The sequence below is a fragment of the Poecile atricapillus genome, assembly GCF_030490865.1.
Source record: "Poecile atricapillus isolate bPoeAtr1 chromosome 36 unlocalized genomic scaffold, bPoeAtr1.hap1 SUPER_36_unloc_4, whole genome shotgun sequence".
NCBI lineage: Eukaryota > Metazoa > Chordata > Aves > Passeriformes > Paridae > Poecile > Poecile atricapillus.
The window spans coordinates 143,453-164,526 of NW_026708994.1; the positions used below are offsets into that span (position 1 = coordinate 143,453).

At 46.9% G+C, this 21,074-nt stretch overlaps 1 long non-coding RNA gene across 2 annotated transcripts; it reads right to left on the reverse strand.

Moving 5' to 3' along the window:
• Positions 1 to 4,821: 4,821 nt before the first annotated feature.
• On the reverse strand, positions 4,822 to 15,624 carry LOC131574119 (uncharacterized). 2 transcript variants are annotated; one of them, XR_009276382.1, is made up of 8 exons: positions 15,305 to 15,623; positions 14,313 to 14,460; positions 13,517 to 13,633; positions 12,993 to 13,265; positions 7,224 to 7,517; positions 6,242 to 6,413; positions 5,809 to 6,116; positions 4,822 to 5,480 (listed from the first exon to the last, which is right to left on the reverse strand). It is a non-coding gene; the product is annotated as an uncharacterized LOC131574119 (long non-coding RNA). The 2 variants fall into 2 exon arrangements; XR_009276381.1 differs by having other exon boundaries at positions 5,809 to 6,413; positions 15,305 to 15,624.
• Between the last annotated feature and the right edge of the window lie 5,450 nt (positions 15,625 to 21,074).

The window sequence follows — 21,074 nt, forward strand, 5'->3', positions numbered from 1 at the left end:
TAAAAATCCCCAAATCCCCCAAAACTGCCCCAAATCCCCTTCAGGATCTTTGGGAATCTCAATTTGTGCCTTTTAGGGATCAGTTTGGGGGATTTGGGAGGTTTTTTGGAGATTTTTGGTTGATTTCAGGGTATTTAAGGGTGATTTTGAGTGATTTTGGGTTATTTCAGTTTGATTTTAGGTGACTTCAGGGTGATTTTGGTTGACTAGGCTGATTTTGGGGTGTTTCAGGCGGATTTCGGGTGACTTCAGTTTGGTTTTGGTGTATTTTAGGCTGATTTTGAGTGATTTTGGTGCATTTCAGGCCAATTTTGGTTGATTTCAGGGTGATTTCTGGTGATTTCAGGCTGTTTTTTTGCTGATTTTGGGGTGCTTGAGACTGATTTTGGGGTGTTTCAGGTTGATTTCAGTTGATTTCAGGGTGATTTTGAGTGATTTTGGGGTGTTTCATGGCAATTTTTGGGTATTTTGGGGTGTTTCAGGCTGATTTTGAGTGATTTTGGGGTACTTCAGGCTGATTTGGGGTTATTTCAGGCTGATTTTGGTTGATTTCAGGGTGGTTTTGGGTGATTTTGGGCTACTTCAGGCTGTTTTTTTGCCGTTTTTTCACCGATTTTTGATGATTTTGGCTGATTTTGTGCCGATTTCTGGATTTTAGGGCACATTTCTCGAATGCCACCCTGACGTGCGCATCGGGCGCTGTTTCCACCGGGGCTGCGTCTCCTGCCTGGGGTGTCTCATCTTCTGTCCCCAAACCCCCCAGAACTGCCCCAAATCCCCCAAAACTGCCCCAAATCTCCTTCAGGATCTTTGGGAACCTCAATTTTGATCCCGGTGATGTTGTCCCTGCCCCGCACCCGGTGATGTCATCACCGGTTTTGTGATGTCATCGTCAGCCCGGTGACATCATAGTGTTCCCTGTGATGTCACCTTCTCTCCCCACGTGACGTCACGTGTCCCGCCCGGTGACGTCATCCGCACTCCGTGATGTCATCGTCAGCTCGTGACGTCACCGCCCCTGTGTGACGTCACAAGCCCCCCCAATGTATGACGTCACCACCCCCCGTGTCTGACATCACCACACGCCCCCATATGATGTCACCACCCCCGTGTATGACGTCACCATGTCCCCCGTGTATGACGTCACGGCACTGCTGTTGATGGCATCATGACGGCCCCGTTGATTACGTCACTGCGGCCCCGTGTATGACATCACGGCTCTGCCGTCGATGACGTCACGGCGCGGCCGTCGATGACGTCACTGCATCCCCTGTCGATGACGTCACAGGAGGAGGACGGCTCCACCTGTCTGCACCACGCGGCCAAGAACGGGAACCTGGAGATGGTGGAGCTGCTGCTGGGAACCGGACAGGTGGACGTCAACGCCCAGGTGAGTGGTCAGTGAGTGACCACTGAGTGTCCACTCACTGTCCTGAGTGTCCATTCACTGTCCTGAGTGTTCTGAGTGAGCCCTGAGTGTGTCCTGAGTGTGTGTGTGTCCCCTCTGTGTGTCCCTGCTGGGAACTGGACAGGTGGACGTCAACGCCCAGGTGAGAGGTCAGTGAGTGACCCCTGAGTGTCCACTCACTGTCCTGAGTGACCCCTGAGTGTGTGAGTGTCCCCTGAGTGTCCCCTGAGTGTCCACTCACTGTGTCCTGAGTGACCCCTGAGTGTCCACTCAGTGTCCGGAGTGTCCTGGCAGTAGTCAGAGGGTCAGGGCTGCTCTGGGGCTGTTTTTGGGCTGTTGAGGGGTTGTTTTTCGGGTGTTTTTTTGGCTGTTTTAGGGCTGTTTTTGGGGTTGTTTTGGGGCTGTTTTTGGGTTGTTTTTGGGGTGTTTTGGGGGTTGTTTTGGGGCTGTTTTTGTGCTGTTTTTGGGTTGTTTTTGGGGTGATTTTGGGTGTCTGGGGGCGGCGCTGACCCCTGGATGACCCCTCAGGACAATGGCGGCTGCACCCCAATCATTTGGGCGGCCGAGCACAAACACATCGAGGTCATTCGGCGACTGCTGACCCGAGGGGCCGACGTCACCCTGACCGACAACGTGAGCGCACCTGGGGACACCTGGGGACACCTGGGGGGACCTGAGACACACCTGGGGACCCCTGGACACACCTGGGGACACCTGGACACACCTGGGGACAGCTGGGGACACACCTGGGGACACCTGGGGGGACCTGAGACACACCTGGGGACACCAAAACCACACCTGGGGACAGCTGAGATACACCTGGGGACACCTAGTGACACCAGGGGGCCAGCTGGGGACAACTGGAGACACCTGGGGACAGCTGAGACACACCTGGGGACAGCTGAGGAACATCTGGGGAACATCTGAGATACCTGAGACACACCTGGGGACACCTGGACACACCTGGGGACATCTGGGGACACCTGGGGACACACCTGCGGACACCTGGGGGGACCTGAGACACATCTGGGGACACCAAAACCACACCTGGGGACAGCTGAGATACACCTGGGGACACCTGGGGACAGCTGGGGACAGCTGAGACACACCTGGGGACAGCTGGGGAACATCTGAGATACCTGAGACACACCTGGGGACACCTGGAGAACATCTGGGAGACATTTGGGGACACCTGGGGCGACCTGGGGACACCTGGCGACAGCTGGGACACACCTGGGGACACACCTGGAACCCAGTCTAGAACCCAGTCCAGAACAGTCTAGAACTCAATCTAGAACCCAATCTAGAACAATCTAGAACGTGGTCTAGAACGCTCTAGAACCCAGTCTAGAACAGTCTAGAACGTGATCTAGAACGCTCTAGAACCCAATCTAGAACGCTCTAGAACCCAGTCTAGAACAGTCTAGAACGTGATCTAGAACACTCCAGAACAATCTAGAACCCAGTCTAGAACCCGATCTAGAACAATCTAGAACACGTTCTAGAAACACACCTGGAACACACCTGGGGACAGCTGGGGACATCTGGGACACACCTGGGGACACCTGAGATACACCTGGGGACACCTTGGGGACACACCTGGGGACACCTGGGGGCCCCTGAGATACACCTGGGACACACCTGGGGACACCTGGGATAGAAGGAACACACCTGGGCACACCTGAGGGTACCTGGGGGGGGTACCTGGGAACATACCTGGGGACACCTGGGATAGAGAGGATACATCTGGGACACACCTGGGGACACCTGGGGACAGCTGGGGGTACCTGGGACACACCTGGGATGGAGAGGATACATCTGGAACTCACCTGGGGGGACCTGGGGCCATCTGGGGACACCTGGGCACACCTGGGATAGAAGGAACACACCTTATTGGGTTTTGTTTATTGGATGTAGGAGTTCAGATGGGGTAGGGTTGGTTTGTTTAGCTGAGTTTGGGGTGTTAATTAGGTGGCTTTTGTTAGATGCAGTTTTCAATTTTTGAAAGTTTTTTTATTGAGTGGTTTTAAGGTGATTTTTAGTAATTGATGGTATAATTTTATTTCGTTTGTAGTTGGTGTATAAAAACGTATATGTTCTATTTATTTAATGTTGTCTTTTTTAGTTTAGGTGTTGATGATAAGTTTGGATTTCTTTCTGTAGTGTGTTTCTTATTAGTTTTACTTTTGGGGACACAGGCATTTATATGGTGGATTTTTAGAGGTGTATTTTTGGGGGTGATTTTTCAACATTTTAGTAGTTTAGATCGATTTTTTATGTTTTTCATTAGGTATTATTTTTTTTATTGAGTATTGTAATTATGTATTAGTATAAAGGTAGAGCTTTGGGTTTTTTTTTAACTATTGTTTAGGGTTAGTTGAATGGTTTTGAGTTCAGTGCATCGGTCTGATTATTTTTTAATAGTTGGTGTGATTTGTTGTGTGGAGTTCAATAGGGTTGCTTTTTATTTACGTTTAACTTTGCTGATGTGATAAGAACCGTTAGTGACAGAGCATAGCATCTGTTTTTGCTGGTAGTCGGTTGTACGGTGTGGGTTTTGTTTGTGTTACCTGTTTTGGGGTTTTTTTTGTTAATGAGATTAAAGTTTTTATTTTGGGGTTGCGATTAAATTAAAAATTTTAGGGCAATTTAGATTTTTGACACGGATGCACTGTGATGAGAGTATGTTAGTTGTTTTATGTGGTATTGGTGGTTTAGATAGGGGGAATATTTGTTTTGAAAATTTGTTTTGGTATTGTTAGTTGAAGTGTTTGGATGAGTTGTGTTTCAGTGTTGAATCTTTTTGAGGGGGTTCAGATTTTTTCTAGGTTAAGATTTTTTTTCACTTAGTTGGTGGAGGTACTGTGATTTTATTGATGACATTGATGGGAATTTGATGCTGTTTGTTTTTTGGTTATTTTATTTTTAGGAATTTGATTTTTGCAGTAGGCCTGGAAAAATTCACTTTATTTCAAAACATACTACTTTAATGATATAAAGGTTTCTATATTAACTCCTCAGTGTCTTAGATTTTTTTTCTTATTTAGTTTTTCCAGAATTTATGGATAATTTAGCAATCAAGCAGGGATGGCACCCCGTTCTTGAAAAGATGGCTATGGAAAAACCTGCATCTAACAACACGTACCTGACGGACGGCAACAATTTTGCCGTTATTACAGGTCCAAATTCGAGTGGCAAATCAACATCGGCACGGAATGCCGGAGGAGAGGAGTTTCTGGTGGGCTACCAGTGACATCTGATGGAGTGATTTTGTCTCTTTATGGACTTTTAGATTTGGGTTCTTTTTCCCTTTGAACGGAAGATTGATGAGAGGGAGGCGAGTTTTCTCTCGTTCGGTCTCAGTTGTTTATTTTTTGTTATCAGCATTACAAGGTACAAGGAGCTATGTGCACTATGATAGAAAAGGGGTAAAATGGCTAACAAAGATCTTCCTCAAGGTCTTTTATATATCCATTTACCAAATTAACAGGTGCCAACTAAATTATTTTTCTTAGTGACCCAGTGACCCAACACCTGTGTGCTGCACTGTGACATTTTCTACCCAATTACCTACTACTACCCAAACACCCCTAGGAGACGAACATGAAGAAGAAAGAAGGACAAGAGACAACACCCTAAATCCTCCATCTTGTCTCCTGTTCTCTAAACTACTTTTTCACCCAGTGATTTAAGAAACTTTCTAATCAGCACATTTACACTTTTCCTATCTAACTTTAACATTTGTTTTCATGTGTCACCATGAAAACATGCACATGAATTTCATATTATATGAAATTCAGTGTTTCCTTGAATCCTAGAACTAAATATTAAAAACAAGGGCACACACTCTGTATCTCAGCCTCCAACATGACGGTGGGAGCATCTCATAGGGTCTGGGGGAGCACCAGGATGCACTTGGACCCGGAGCATTGCTCAGAGGAGGTGGTGAGGGACAAAGCTTTTTGCCAGGAAACAGCAGCTGAACAGGTGAGCCAGTGTGGATTTGCAGGGCTGATCTTTCTGCTTTTCCCTTTTGATTCCATCTTGGCAGTCCCGCCTCAGTGCCCTCAATCTGTCACAAGAGTTCCAAAAAAAAAAAAAAGGCTGAGCAAACAGTGAAAATAAGGGGTACAGGTATGGCAGAATACAGTTGTACCCCACCCCCAACCCTAAACAGCAGCCCTAACAGCGCTCCCATTTCCCTGAGGCAGCTGCAGGCAGGAATCCTAAAGCAGCAGAGTGCCAGAACCCCGAGAGGTGCAGGCAGTACACCATGTTCTAGGGCCAGTTGAGAAGAGATAGTGGCCACGTAGGTCCCGCTTGTGTGGGATAACCAGGGGTTTCCAGCCCCGGCCCACCCCGGGGTCCCCGTTCATCCGCAACCGGGGAGGCTCCCAAACCTCATCAAGGCGGCGGTTCGTTCGGATCCACAGCAATACCGGTCGAAGAGTTTCGCTCCGCAAGCCTCAGCATCCCAGCGGGGCTGAAGCATGCAGGCGAAGGACCCAGCCATTGTCAGGAGACCGTGAGTGTTGGGTTTTCACAGATGTGCTGCTAAGATCTTGCACTGATATTTGGTTTTCTTTATTGTACCTGTCCAAGAGACAACAGCCTGCCAGAAACGTGCCAGACGGTGAGGCGGCCTTCCCTTGTGCCCCACGTGGCTTCTCGTCCCCACGCATATGAGAGCTAAGTCGAAGTCCAAGACCTACACAGAGGGGCATGAAAGCGGTGTGCCAGGTAAGCACTCGTGCCCAAGGATTTTCGAGTCAGCTTTGGAGATGTGGCGGTCCAAGCTGTGGCCCCTTAGGCTACCTCAAGGGAATTCCTCACTTTGGCTCACAGTGCTGAGGTGCGCAGGACAGAGCAATCCCGGGGTGTGTCGCGTCACTTTTCTACCGTGCCTTCCGTGCCTTTCGTACCTCTCGTGTCGTACGTGCCTCGCCTTATCCCTTCCGGGGGCTTATCAGAAACCCCGGTGTCTCTCTTAACATCTCTGATCTCTCTGAGAAGAACATGAAGAAGAAAGAAAAAGGGACAAGAGACAACATCCTAAATCCTCCATCTCGTCTCCTCTAAACTTTTTCACCCAGTGATTTAAAAGAACTTTCTAATCTACACACTTCCACTTTTAGCTTTTTGTATCTAACTTTAACATTTGTTTTCATGCATCACCATGAAACCATGCTCATGAATTTCATATTATATGAAATTCAGTGTTTTTCTGGATCTTATAACTAAGTATCAGAAACAAGGGCACGCACTCTGTATTCCAGACTCCAACATTTGCCCGCTCTTTAAAAAAAAAAAAAATTAACCCAAATCTTTCAAACCTTTTCTTTGATTAATTTTCACTCAGGGTTATTTTTCCTTCTCTCATGCCCTACGCACCAACAACAGAACTGCTGCTCTGTTCTACAGAGCACTCTGCCTCCAGTTTTGAACATCAGTTAACTGACCACTCAAAGCTAGAGAAATAGATCTAGGTTGCTTACTTAACCAGTAGCTTAATTTGTCTAATTCCTTTAAAGTTTCTGCTGAAACTGCTTGAATTGAAAGCTGAGTTGTTATAAATCTCTATCTGAAATTTCATGACTCAAACTCTTCACAATCAAGTGTGACTAAGATTGATATAAGGTTACAATAAGATGTTGACTCTTTATATAGAACATAATAAAAGAAAAATTGAATATTACACTAAAATCTATTTTCACTGAGATAAGGTATACTTTCTTTTGAGTTAACTAAAAGAAGCAATGCAGGTGAAATCGCATCACAAAGCGATCACCAAAATGATACAGCTCAAGGGGGATACCTGATTCACCTTCATCTTCAAGGACTTTATCTCTCATGCAGGTTTCTGAATCTTGACACAGTTCACACCACGCTTTAACAAATGAGGCTTTACAATATCGATTTTCCTACTCTTTCACACGAAACCCAAAGTTCATCGCTCTGTCATGCGGGATCAAAGGTGTTCAGCCGTCAACTGCGGTCTCGATACGGTTCACATCGGCGTGCTCGCTCTTCTGCTCTTTGGGCCGTCTGCTCGTCTCTGCAGCTGATGAGTTTCCATGTTCTTCGCTAGGCAGTTACTTCTGCTTTGAACCTGTGAATACAGAAACTACACTTTACTCCAAATTACTAACTGAAATTAATTTTTTATCTTCTCGCTTCTGAACCTTTGACAGGAACCAAAGAATTCTCTCTCAACTTTGCTCGAGTACTGTTAGAAGAATACCTGATAATTGATGGAACTGGCTTTGTGAAAGACTCGTTTAAAAAGGACCGATCAAGAATTATTTCCAATAGATATACAATATTTGCGTTTTTTCCAAAATCTAAAATACATACATAGCGTTTCCACGCTTCTGAACTGCAGCCTGTTTCCTCCCCCTCTCTTATAAACAAAGGTAAAATATCCACTGTCTTGTTCTGACAATGAAAAACCAAAGTAAAACACATGCATATGTATAGATATAGGAAATAAAACTTTTACAGCAATCAAAAAGTGATTAAGAAGATGCATAATTAATATTATGCGATATTAAACTTATCTAAATAATCTGTAATATGAATTACCGAATGTACTAAATATATACTCTCATCCCAGAGTCTGCCACAGCTGATAAATCAATGCAAGATTGGAAAGTCATGTCCAGATAACAATTCTCCAAGCTCACAGTAAAAATCCAGCTGCTATATTAATTCACTAATTGCCAAGTCCAATTGACCTGAATATTGTTTTGATGCAGAAAACTGGATTTATTTGTCAATTCTCTATCCAGGTAAAGTCAAGGCTTGGCCAGGGCCTAAGGTTTAAACTGGAAAGATGCCTCTTAACGTATTACTGAAACAAGGTTCTCAATAGTAGCAGCTATGAGATGTTGGAGTCTGAGATACAGACTGTGTGCCCTTGTTTTTAATATTTAGTTCTAGGATTCAAAGAAACACTGAATTTCATATAATATGAAATTCATGTGCATGTTTTCATGGTGATACATGAAAACAAATGTTCAAGTTAGATCGGGAAAGTGTAAATGTGTAGATTAGAAAGTTTCTTAAATCACTGGGTGAAAAAGTAGTTTAGAGAGCAGAAGACAAGATGAAGAATTTAGGGTGTTGTCTCTTGTCCTTCTTTCTTCTTCATGTTCTTTTCCTAGGGGTTTTTGGGTAGTAGTAGGTCATCGGGTAGAAAATGCGGCAGTGCAGCACACAGGTGTCGGGTCATCGGGTCACTAAGAAAAATAGCTCGGTTGGCATCTGGTAATTGGGTAAACTGACATATAAAAGACCTTGAAGAAGATCTTTGTTAGCCATTTTACCCCTTTTCTATCGTAGTGCACATAGCTCCTTGTACCTTGTAACGCTCATAAGAAAAAATAAACAACTGAGACCGAACGAGAAAAACCAGCCTCCCTCTCATCAATCTTCAGTTCAAAGGGAAAAGAACCCAAATCCAAAAGTCCTTTAACTAGACAAATGGCTCCCAACCTTGGGGCACTTTGAACTGAATGCTCCTGTTGAAGGAAAAAAAAAAAAAACCAACAAAAAAAACCCAAACAAACAAACAAACAAACAAAAAAAAAACCAAAAAAAGAGAGAAGACAGTGGAAAGCTGGAAAAAAAGAAGACAGCAGAAAGCTGGAAAACTCCCTGGAAAGGGGAAAAAGAAGATCTCGGTAATCCCGGCGCCGGTGAGAGCGGACAAGCCAAGCCGGACGTCTGTGAGCTGTGGAACGGATCACGGATAGAGGAGCTGAGACAAAGCTGACCCTGAGGTCAGGTAAGCCATCAAAAGGGAGCAAAAATATGGGAAACGTGTCCAAACCTGAGGGGGAGGTTTCGGCTACCTTGGAAGCTACGGTAAAGGAGCACCCGCTCTCTGTTTGCACGGATCAGTTTAAAAGCCTTCTATCCTGGGTACGGGTAGAATTCCCTAACGTGGATTCAGAAAATATTTTTACCCCAAGCCTATGGGAGAAGATAAACGTCAGAGTATATGAAAAAACCTCTCTTAGAGACGAGGTAGCGGCTGAACTAACAGCTTCTGCAGTGACTTATGAAGTCATCGCCAGTAAATGGGACTCTGAAACTCAGGCAAGGGACACGATGGGTCCAGAAAAACAGAAGGGTTTGTTTCAGTCAGATGCAGAATGCTCGTTACCGCACGCTGTAAAGTCTGTGTCAGCCTCCCGGAAATCTACCTTAGCAAAGAGAATGTGTAAGCCTGTTGGAAGCCCAGACAAACAACTATACCGAGACGAGGAGGCGATTCAAAAATGCGGACAGAATTTGCAAAAAGGGGTCTTAGAGCTTTTGCAAGAGCGTCTGAGTTCTCTTGAAACTGTTCCAGCGCCCGGCATGCCGGTGCCGGCAGAACAGGGAGGGGAAATTTCCTTGGCCGCCTGCGTGCCGGCAGCCGAGTCCCTTTCCGGCCCTAGGGGGGTGGAGGGGACAGCCCTGTCCCCCCTGGGAGGGTACGGGAGGGTTCGGCCCGACCCAGAGCGGTCCGGGACCTCCACGGGCACGGCGGCCCCTGCGCCCCGCCTTCCAGGGGTGGGCTTGGAGCCACAGCTGTCAGTCAACGTGACGTCAGCAGTGACGCAACCGCAGCCGCAGCTCCAGACCCCGCCTGCGGCACCGCCCCCAGGCCAGCCCTCCTCAGGGGCGCCCGTGACGTCACAGGGAGGCGTGGTCCCGTCCCTCCGTGCCCAGCCCGGAGCCGGGGCACAGGCGGGTGGAGGAACCGAGCCTCGGCGTGCGCCGAGCGCTGCGGCGGCACTTTTAAAATTGAATTCGCTTTGCAATACAGCTGCAGCAGAGCAACAACAGCTGGAAAAAACAACAGCTTCACCACAGCAGATTGATTCGCTGGATACCACACAAAGCCAAGAGTCTTTTGAGCACAGCCGTGCTAATGCAGTTCTTTCAATCCTCCCACAGACATGGACACAGGGTTACGGCACATGTCAATATCAAGTTCAGCATCTCTCTCACGGTTTCAGAAAAATAGCCGAAAAGCAAAAATCAAAAGCATTGTAAGATGCATTACTGGCTAATCTGCAAATTATAGCAGTCACAAGCTTCAGAGAGAAGCCCCTATTGAAATGCCTTCAAAAATAGATCAAAAAGTTTAAAAATGTTGCATAATAGAATACATATAGATGTTATATTTCTAATGATAGCTGTAGATTTTGTTTCTACAGAATAACATAGAAAAAGATGATACTTACGCACCCAAGAAATTTAAAAGATTTTTCTTCTGTTTCAGTATTCGTAATACATGAAAGTTTTGAAAATGTTATCTTCTCTATACATCTACTGATAATGTAATATTGTATGATATGGACCGATCCAGTATTATTACTGAAATTACAGTTAATTTCTGCAAGATGCATTTCTTTAAAATTGAGTTAAGAATCATATGATTAACCCTACAGAAAAAGGATTGAATAAGAAGTTTCTTTCATTTTTAACCTTTCATTTGAATAAGTGTATTGTGGATTTAGATCAATATAGTTTTCAAAAATCTCAAAGATATATTAACCATATATTACCCATTTGCTTGGCATTCTTTTACAATTTTAATAAGGTAATTTTAATATGAGTCTTTCTGTTATAAAAAAACCCCCCAAACATGTATAACAGCATATATACCAATTTAGATTTTGAATTTAAGTTAAAAAGCTAGACTTAATGTTTCTGAAAAGTACTACAAAAGCTGAATAGCAAATTACCAAATCTGTGGTGTTGTGGTTTTTTTCCAGTAAAACTGCACTCTAAAAATCCTAATAAATTTAAACATAGGCCAAGCAAATTCTTGTTACGAATAAGCATTTTTAATAACATCTGCAGTTATTATAGGTTATTCTCAAAACCAAGTAACATAGAAAGGTGATAAATTTGTTGCATCCCTATAATCTCTATCGTGAACCAATATTCCTATTATATTGTGTTCAAAGAAGCGTGTACCAAACTTTTAGTTGTCTTTTTTTATAATAACAGAGGAAGATTAAGTCACGTTTTCATCTAATATAGATTAAGTGTTAACAGAATTAAGCAAAGTTAAACTTCACTATGTTTAAATTTAAGTGTTTTTAACTTCAGTTCTAACTTTGGTATTTTTTAACGATAAGTTTTGTTGCTTCCTTTTGTCATAATTAATTTTTAACAAGTTTAAAATTTAAATTGCTTCATGTCTTATTGAAGACATTTGTTTAAACTACATAGTTATTTTCCTAGAAAGATGAAAGAAACTACAACTGAAACAGCTGTGATAGAACACTGGTGAACACCTGCTTAAGAACAGAGGTGAATGCTGTTTGTGACACCCTTGATTTCATTAGAAGTTCTATTGTTTGTTATAATCTCTGCAGTTTTAGTTTTCTACAAGTTGCACAAAAAAATAATGATAGTTATTTACAAAAAATTTAAAAGTTTTTCACTTTAATTCATTTTTAGTCATTAAGACAGGAATGTTTCAAAAATATTATCTTGATTTCCTCAGACACTTACTGATGACATATGCATTGTATAGTGTAAATTTATAGGTTTCTACGATAAGCATTATCTATAAAGTGTCATTTTATTTACAGCCCGATTTATACATATTTTGATATATCTTTGTGTAATTACCTTTTAGACACGTGTCATTTGAGATTTTTTTGTTTTCTAACTACAGATGTATCTCGGTCAGCAAGTTATGCAGCTGCTTCTATGTAGTTTTTTTTTGTGTTAGTTTTTACTCTTTTCCTTGTTTAAAAAGATTTACATTTACCTAATCCAATGTAACTTTATTATTTTAGTTTCCAAAATTCTAAGAAAATGTGTCACGGTTGAAAGTTAAGTGTTATGAAAGAAACTTCAGATTAAATTAACTATTGGATAGTTTAATTAGTCAATTACCTAAGACATCTGATCATTTGTTTTATACAAATGCCTTTAAAGGTTTGCAGTGTTTTAAGCACCCTATAGCTGCTATTTTTAAACCCCTTGCTTTGAAAATTACTTCAGAGACATCTTTCCAGTTTAAACCTTAGGCTCTGGCCAAGCCTTGACTTTACCTAGATAGAGAATTTACCAATAAACCCAGAAGTTTTCCGCATCAAAGCAATATTCAGGTCAATTGGACTTGGCAATTAGTGAATTAATATAGCAGCCGGATTTTACGGCGGGCTCGGAAAATCGTTATCCGGACACGATTTTCCAATCTTCCATTGATTTATCAGCTGTGGCAGACTGTGGGATGAGAGTATATATTTAGTACATTTGGCAATTCATATTACAGATCATTTAGATAAGTTTAACATTGCATAATATTAATTATGCGTCTTCTTAACCAGTTTTTGATTGCTGCAAATGGTATCATATACGCATGCATATGTATACATATAGGAAAGAACACTTTTACAGCAATCAAAAACTTACGGATGGACGCATAAAACAGTTATTACTCCTGAGCTTTCTCGTACCTTCCTTCGAAGCACCGGGGACTAGTCCCGTCTAGTCCTAAGCTAATCACCGGGCCTCCCCTGCCAGGACGGAAGGCTATCCCAGAGCCCACATCCGAATCTCAACTTACCCCACGTGACCTCGGCCGTAAGCGTCTCACGTGAGTAATTTCTTTAGGCCATAGTAACAAATATGTGGATAATATTTGTCGGTAAAATTATCGATGAAATGTGGGTTACTTCTCTGGAGACCTGAGGATTCACTTCTGCCTCTGGTCAGGATACAACAGAGAAGATCTGTGGTACAAATGGTCACAAGCGATCAAACAGGACATCCAGCTTCTCCTTGAACTTTGTGGAACAGGGTTGGCATCCAGCCTCGTCCTTAGACCGGGAAGCAGTTTCTAGAAATGGGAAACGGGAGGCAAGGAAGATTCAGGCTAAATATGGATTCAAACCGGACCGGGTGTTAGCGCAGGAAGAGACATTTTTCATCCAGACTGCCGAAATGAAGACCCGTAAAATCCTAGCTCTGCTTCGTGTTTCATGTACTTTTACGTGGTATTTACATTATCAGAAAAAATGAGCAAAGAATAAACACGACAGGTTCCCGTTATTGTCACGCGAAGGCTTTTTTTAAAGGCCGCATACTCACCGTCTCTTTTTCACTCCAGGCTCGGCTTTTCCCCCGACGTCCGCCGCATCGGGCGTCGCGAGGAGGGCCGGGTTCTTCAGCGGGGAGTCTCGGGAGCCGGTACGAATTCTGCTTTTTCTGAAGGTGCATGAAAGCGTGCTATCAAAATAGCTATTTTCTCCACTGAAAAGCTTTCCGTACACGACCGCCAAGGCACGGATGTGTTTTAATCACGTAGCTAGATGTACTTAGAAGATTATTTTTCAAGGCAACACTCGTAGTAGAATTTCATTCGGTTTGCGTCCGCGAGAGGCGGGCCGCCGAAGAGGCACGGTTGGGAACGAAGGACGGAGTAAATCTCTGGGCACGTGCGGCAAAGGACCGAGTCGCACGGAAGAGGCCTCTTTCTAAACCGCATTAATATTTCGCCGTAATTCGGGGTGTTTGGATTTAGCCTGGGCTTGTCAGCTAAGTCATAAACAAGCCAACTCGGCTCCTCAGCTCTCAATGAGCGTTTGAAACACGTCCACAGAAGGCTAAGGCAGTAATGACTGCAGAGGAAAAATTCACGACTGAATGATTGCTGGGGAAAAATTCCTCGGGAGTCACAAACCCGAGACACGTGAAATTCTGAAGGTGGAATTCTAGTTTCAGCTTTGGGCACCCGAAGGAGGACAGGAGTCCTTAGCCATATAAAGGGAAGCCGAGCGCCCCAGCGCGTCAGGTGCAGACAACGAGGCGTTCAGGGAACTAGCGGCGAGCCCTTTCCGCCCCTACCCTCTCACCCAGGGGCAACAGCAGCGGGTATTAGACAAACCTCTGTCAAGCAGCAGCAGCCGAGCAGATGAACCGGTGCATGGATTTGCAGGGGGGATCTGGATTTGCAGGGGGGATCTGGATTTGCAGGGGGGATCTTTCTCCTTTTTTCCTTTTGATTTCATCTTCCTAGTCCCTCCAAAGCGTCCCTAGAAAAAATGGGGATGATGAGGACGAAAGTAGTTGAAACTGAGGGAAGCAACTCTGTTGGGGAGGGTGAAACAGGAAAACCTTATGAATGTGATTGTTTGTCAGAAGATTCTGAAAATATGAAGGCTAGAATCAAAGTAGAAATGAAAGCCTGCTCTGAGTCCTAGGATACTGAGTGCCGGTTAACCAAAGAACAATAGCCTAGCCAGTTGAACGAGAATCCCTGCTGACAAAACAATGTCCTTCTGCTGATCGAGAAGTCCAAAGGTAAAGAAGCAAGGAAAGAACTTGTAAAGCTTTGTAGAGTCTAAAGCGCAGCACTGTATGTTAATATAGGGAAGCGCATAGGCTGTATGTAAACTCTTTAGTGGCTGTGTCTCATGGTGATCGGTTACTAAGAATTAGAATATTCACGATAGAAAAAGATATATTGGATTGTAACAAGAACTTCGCTCTCAACTCTTACTCCTCTCTCAGCTCCCCTCTCCCCCGCTCTTACCTCTGAACCCCGCTCCCTCACCTCCTTCCCGTCTAGCCCTCTCCCCCACTCTTAACTCTCAGCCCCCTCTCCCTGGTCCTACCCCACTAGTCTTCCCTGCTCTCTACCTCTGGTTTTTCCCTCTTTCCCTCTATTGCTCTCTTATTCCCTCCCTCCCCTTTCCCAACCTCTCCTCCCCTGCTCTTACCCGTTCTCTCTCCCCTTCCCCGGACCACGCGGACGCCGAGGCCGGCGGCGGACACGGATCTCCCCTCTTTTTACCCTTATAATAAATTGCTTATACTTGAACAGCTTGACCCCGGAGAAGTCTCTCACCGCGAGTGAGCGTTTTTACACACCAATACCTGGCGCCCGCACGTTTACGAGCCATCCCACGACTCCTCCATCGGTGAGACACTGCTCCATCATCACTGGCAACTACGAAGACAGGTTTTTTCACCCTTTAAGGCCGTCTAGAGCGCAGTTTATGCGGCTGATCACCATAACACCATAACTCTCTTTCCACTGTTCCGCGGCACCCTCGGGCACCGGCCGGCCGTCGCTCAGCAGCGTCGGCTCCGGAGCTCTAGAGGTATCCGCCGCGTGGCTTTTTCGGGGCGCACGTTCCGAACGGCATCCGCACCCCTGGTTTCCGCAGGGCCCCGTGGCACTGAGAAGGGTGGCAAAGCCACGCCTCTTCTGTGCTACACGGGACATCCCCTGCGTGGTTTCTTCGGGGTGAAGGTTGCCAAGCAGCGTCTGAACCCCTGGTTTCCGTGGAGCCCTTGAGCTCAGGGGGGCGTTGCAAGGCGACGTCTCACCTGGGCTAGGTGGGCAAAGCCTCTACGTGGTCGAGCGAGGGGCAGACGCTGTCACAGCATCTACACCCCGAACTCTCTAAAAGTTTTTCCGCTGCAGCGTCCACACTGTAGTTTTTAGACGACTCTGCAGCGTGGTTATGTGCGAGTATTACTAAGTGACACCCGAGAACGGACGGGAGGTGCCTGGCCAGCACCCATCACCCATCACCCGAGCTCTGAGAGACGAGCCGACATCATTAAAATAAGAGGTGAGTCACAAACCAGTCTATCACGGGTCAAAACTATTCAACCCCAGAAAAAAAGCTGTATAAGCAACTAAAATTCTCACTAAAAGCCAGCCAAAGCAAATTGCCTAAACAAGAACTAAAAACCCTCCTAACCTGGACTCTAGTTAATTTCCCAAACGCAAAACACTCAGAATTTTTTACTAGAGATTTTTGGGACACAGTTGGTAATAAGCTTTTTAATAACATCTCTCGCCGAACTGTGGCGGCCGCTAAGGTCCTCCCAGCCTGCAGAGCACTCGTAGAAATGCGTGCTGCCAATACACAACGCGCGACGAGCCCCCCGTACCCCCGCAACCCCCGTATCTCCTACCCCTCCCCCCGACCACGCGGCCCCCGTTCCCCCTACCCCAGTTCCGGCACGCTCCGTTCCCACCCCTCCCACCGCCCGCCCGCTTTTGCCTCCCTCCTGCCGTCCCAGCTACCCCCGATGTTGCGGTCCCGCCCCGTTCCGGCGTCCCCGCGGTTATGGGCCCCGCCGCCGCTGTCCCCGCGGCCCCGCCTTCCCCCGCCGACACCGTGGTTCCCGGCTCCGCCACCCCGCCCACCCTCAGCATCGCCGTTCCCGCAGCTCAGCTCCCCTACACCCCCTCCGTGCCGCCCGCGCCGCCTTGCTGCCCCACAGGCTCCGCTTTCCCGGCACCCGTGGGGCCGCCGGCCCCGCCGCCGCCGTCCAGCGACACCGATCCGAGCGGTGCGGCCGGGCCGATCCGAAACTCCCGCTGCCGTACACCACTCCCCCATGCTGCCCTGCGGCGCTGACGCCATCCACGCATGCGCAATCACAGCTTTTATCGCCGAGGCTCCTGCCGCCGTCCCCGCGCCCCCCGTGCCTCCCCCTCCGTGCCAGCCTGTCAAACCGCGGAGGGGGAGAGCAATGCCCACTTCTAAAACACCAGAACAAGTCCAAAAATACCAGCGTCACGCAGTTTCAAATCACCGAGTTGAAAATTTCCAAAGGAATCCAATTGCAAAATACCAGAATACGGGGTTCCAAAATTCCAAAATGATTCCGTTTCAAAATAGTAAACTAGTGAGTTCCAAAATATGAAAAGCACCCAATTTCAAAATATCAAATTGCAAAACACCAGTTCTCAGATGTCTTACACCGGCAGGATTCCCAAACCCAAATGAATGCAATTATTGTCAAAACGGGATCTGCTCTACCAAAACAACTATTTTCTTCCCTGAAAAGCTTTCCCTGGTGATCATCAATACACGTAGTTATTTTGATCATTTAGCCGGGCGTAATAGAAATTTTACTTTAAAACCCAACATTTGTAGCGGTCCTCAGCTTGCGTCCGTGACCCGCAGCATCCGGGCGGGACCGCCAGGGCCGGGATCGAAACACAGAGCGAGCCCGGTCCCCGCGGCTGCGCGGGGAAACACCGAGCGGCGAGCAAAGGGAGCATTTATAAACTACATCGATATTTCACTGAAATTCAGGGCAGAGCAGCGACGGGGGCGCTCGGGTTCGGCCAGGATTAGCCCTAAACGAGCCGGGCAAACCCGCGACCGCTCAAGGGAAGCGGAAGTCAGTAACCGGTAATCGCCTAGGACCCCGTGAGGAATTTCCTCGGTAATCACAAACCCAGCACGCAGGGGATTTATGCGGCAGAATCCCAATTTCGGCCACGGCACCCGGAGGAGGAGACCGGTTCTCTATCGCGGAAATGAAAGCCCAGCACCCCGGCGTTTCGGGGACGGACAGCGGGACACGTAAGGGAGGGAACGATCGGCAGGATGTTTCTGCGCCTCACCCCCAACCCCCCCCCCCCCCCACTCCAAGGTGCAGCCGCCTGAGGCGTGACCGGTGAGGACGAGAAGGGAGCAGCTCCCGGCAGAGGCAGTTTTGAGAGGGTTACCCGGGCAAGGCTCGCGCAGGGAGCCGCCGGAGGGGCCAGCGGGGGCATCCCGGGAGTTCCTCCGGGAACGAGGGTCACGGCACCCAGCAGGGACCGGGGGATCAGGCGGTTTCACCCGGGCGGGGAGCGTCACTTTAAGATAAAGCCGAGAGAAAAGCCCGTCCTGCCGAGCAGGGTCACCCGAGCGGGCGGGGCAGCACGCGCGCTCCCGGCGGGGGGCGGCAGTTTTCAGCTTTCCTCTTCTACCTCGCTACTCCATCTCCACAGCCCCAAAGAAGGGATGGGTTATCAGGAAAAAAGGCGTTTAAGCTGAGGGAAAAAGCTTCCTTTTCCCCAATCGCCTGTGTTTGAATTGAAGAGAAATCCACTTCCCCTGCAATTTTGATAGTCTCAATTGGAGGTAACTCTGCCTTTTCTGTGCTGTTAGAGATATTAATTGATAGAGAATGCCCATTTTCTATTTTTTTCCACTTTAAGTGGAAAGGGAAAGCAGGGATGATGCTTTTTTATGGATCTGAATTAACCGAAAAATGCCCCCTTTTCAATCACCAGAGAGATTTAAAGTAAAACCACTCTTTTTCCCAATATTTGACAGGTTTAAATTAAAGGGGAGAAGCCATTTATTTACCACTGTATCCGTTTAAGTGGAGGTAGCTGCCCCATTTGCTCATTTTTAGCGTTGCCTTTTCCAGCATGTCCTGGGGTGACTTTATGATACCGGTATCCCCAATCGTCTGGTTTATGTTAAATATTAAGTTCTGCACCTTTAAGACTGGCTCTGAAAGCGAGAGCGGGGGGAAGAAGAAGCACGCCCTTTGCGTTAAGGAACAAACATCAGTCCCACACATCCCGCTCCTGGACCGTGGTGTCTGCAGCACGGACAGACAGCGGGACAGAGCTTCTCTCTGGCTTTTAGTTGGTTTTAGCTAGCTGAGGCAGAGGAGTTCCCTGGACCTTTGTTTTTTTTTTTCCTTTTTTTGTTTCCTTGGATCTGTGCAAACCTGCTCCGGACCGAACACCCGGCCAAACCCTGGGAGCTCACGCCTTTGGCCCACCGGGGCCCGGGCCTCGGCACTTTTCAGCGCCGGAAAGACCGATAAGAACCCGAGCGAGGCGAGCTACACCACGTGAAAAGGACTTTTCTTCCTAGACTTGCCATCCTATCGAACAGTGAGAGGTTTTATTATTTCATATTATTCAATTTCTGTTAAATAAACAGCTTTTTCCACTTCTTTCCAAGGAATTTTTTTTTTCCTTTCCTGGACCAGTTGGTAGGGAGGGGTCATTTCCCTGGGGAAACCCCCATTTGGAGTTTTCCTCCCTAATTTGCCCTAAACTAGGACACAGCATTTCAAGGGTTTAAAGCTGCATTTCAGGGTACCTCTACCCACGCCCCGGCACCAAATATTTCCAACAGAAGCGAGTCCAGCAGGTATGTAACGGTAATGCCAACTGGGAGTCTATTCTTTTTCTTATTTTCATTTATAATGTAGAGAGCCCTAATTAGAGGTCCCTATGAGACACCATTCATATCTATACTATTCTTCTCCACCCTAATTAATCACAGGGGGAGTGCTACTTAGTAATCAGGAATAAATAATTATGCAAGTCCATAACTTATCCAACTTAGCCGGCAACACTGCTGAAACACAAAGTTTTGCTTCTTACCTCTTTTTTTTCCTTTGCTCCATTGCTCTGAGTAATTGCAGTAAAAAAAGAAAACACTGTCTTTTCCCAAAAAGTCTTCTTCTACGCAGAGCTCCTTACCTCAATTTTAACTCAGAGGAGCCAAACAGCTACGGTCCCTCTGAGGGCTTTTATACCCGGTGGGATTTGCCGCCTCCCCTTTCCCAGGCATCGTGGGAAAAAGAGGCGGGCTCAATTAGGGGTATATTAACCCCAGGCTGTGCTAAGGGGCATTATTCCCTCCAAGGGAATCAGCTGGGCTAAAGAGCTTGTCTCTCATTTCAGCGAAGAGGCTCTTTCAATTTACTCCAGCCTGCTTTTAGCAGGTATCTTTTGGGCATTTGAAGCAGCAGAGGTTTTGAAAACACCTTGAAGAAAACATTATTGAACACAGGGAGTATTTAAGTTCATGATTTTGGGTTGGGAGTCCAGGGGTGATAAGATGCTTTTATAATGATTCTTCTGTTTGGGTTTTTTTTTTAGGAGGAGTGCAGTTTCCTGAAGTTCTAGGTCACGTCAAGCGCGATACTTCAGATTCTCTCAGCAGATTCATCGTGACACAAAAGGGAACCGCTGCGGCAGCTTTCCTTAGCAGCAGATCGGTCTCTCCGATGGATTCGCTTCGGAGAGATAAGTCAAGGGCTGTGGTCACAGAGGGGATCGAAGCAGGGCAGTGGGTTAGGATTCACACCGGTTAGGGTTTTGAGTCAGCTATGGGGAGGGGGAGGTTTGAGAACTGGTCTCTGGGGCTACCGTGAGGGAAAGGCTCACTTTGGCTAGCAATGCTGAGGCGGGCAGGGCAGAGCAGTCCCAGGGTGTGTCGTCACTTGTCTGTCGTACTTTCTGTGTCTTCCGTTCATCTCGTGTAACATGTCTCTTGCCTTAGTCCTCCCAGGAGCTTATGAGAAACCCCAGGTCCCTCCGGTCATCTCCCATCTTTGCGTTCCTCGGCCCGGGGCCGACGCCGGCGAAGTTTCGATTCGGGAGGTCAGACAGGCGTCAGAATCGCATCTCTCTTCAGCAGCATCCGATCGGATGTCTTTTTAGGTCTTGTTCTCAGCTGTGTTGACAGCTGTATGCAGTAATCATTCTTTACAGTGGATAAGGACTTGTGCTGATTCAAAGGCAGGCAGAGGCTTCCAGCCACAGGATTCTCAGGCATCCGTCTCCGCGGTTCTCGGAATAAGTCGTTCCGTTAGCATCTTTTTCCCCCGGGGTCATCCGAGCCCGGCGGGCTCGCCTTCGGTCCCATCTCGGTCATCTCATTCAGCATTCTCTCGGTCCTCGTGAGGACTTTCTCGTCTCAGAGAGTTTTCTCTCCCTGTCGTGTCCCCTCGTCTCACGTGTCACGGGTGTCTGGGGGTATTCGGTCCGGAACTGCTCTGCCCTGCCGCCCGGCCCCGTTGCAGGTGTTCAAGGACAAGTCCCGGGCACTTGTAATTGGAGACTCGTAATACGGGCTGTAGTTGGAGTCTAGGT